Source organism: Octopus bimaculoides, chromosome 11 (assembly GCF_001194135.2).
Source record: "Octopus bimaculoides isolate UCB-OBI-ISO-001 chromosome 11, ASM119413v2, whole genome shotgun sequence".
In the NCBI taxonomy this organism is placed as follows: domain Eukaryota; kingdom Metazoa; phylum Mollusca; class Cephalopoda; order Octopoda; family Octopodidae; genus Octopus; species Octopus bimaculoides.
The window spans coordinates 55,099,672-55,100,710 of record NC_068991.1 but is presented as its reverse complement, the minus strand read 5'-3'; the positions used below and the strand labels follow the sequence as shown (position 1 = coordinate 55,100,710).

The 1,039-nt window shown below is 29.7% G+C and overlaps 1 protein-coding gene across 1 annotated transcript in view; it reads right to left on the bottom strand.

The window, feature by feature from the left end:
* The window catches only part of LOC106868670 (uncharacterized), a 41,004-nt gene that overhangs the window by 39,296 nt on the left and 669 nt on the right, over nt 1-1,039 (bottom strand). The gene's annotated exons all lie outside the window — the stretch shown is intronic.

Here is a 1,039-nt window from a genome sequence, read left to right as displayed (position 1 = left end):
AAAAGACTCGGATCTTGTGAATTTTCCTCTTTTCCGCGCATTTTTGTTTCATATTCGTGTTCTACACCTTTTTTACACCCGTTGCACAACATTTTTTTTTTCGATTACGTTTCCAGGTAATAATGTCAACATTAACCGCGCAGGTTAATGTTGCGCAAATTTTTGTTTTCATACTTGCTTAATACACATTTTTTTTTTTACACCTATTACCCTTTTGTTTTGGTAACCGGGAATTAAAATAAACATGGTCAAACTCCAGTGTGCAATAGGTGTAAAACAACGAATATGAACATTCCGAGTCCTCTCACCCTCTGCCCCCGCCCGTTCGCCAGCGCGCATTTTTTTTTTTTTTTTTCATATTCGTTTACTACATGTTTTACACCTATGGCACTGGAGTTTGACCGTAAACATTAACCTCATTAACCGAAGAAAGCCTTCTGTGAGACATATATTTAATATTTGATGTACACTTCCATTTATCTGAGTGCTTAAAATGATATATTTTTGTGATGAATTAATGTAAAATGTTATAATTTATGAAAATGAAATATGAAGACGAAGTTGAAGTTAATACAAAATTAAAACTGGTCGGCTCCTTTTCAATCTCGAATACAAAAGTTACAAAATAATTACAGATACAAGGATGTAGTCATTATGAATTTAATAAAAATCAAAGATATTTCTATTAAAAATCTCTATTAAAAATTACAGTACCAAATTATTAGTCCTATAACACAATAATATACAATTATTACTGATGCAAAAACTATTATTTTTCATAAAATAAATTTCAATTTTCAGCCCATTTTTCCTCACAAAACAAAAATCTTTTAAATGAAACTGCAACATCTTTTACATATTATCAAAAAAATATATCATATTCAGTTAATTCGTCTTTAACATTTATATTTCAAAATACAGAATGTTTTTTTATCTTTATCCAGATGGACTATATGTAATCTGAACCTTTCCCCCCTTCTTTTTTTTTTTACGGAATCTCACGTTTTAGGCTGTGGAGATTCAGATTCTGAAAAAAAAA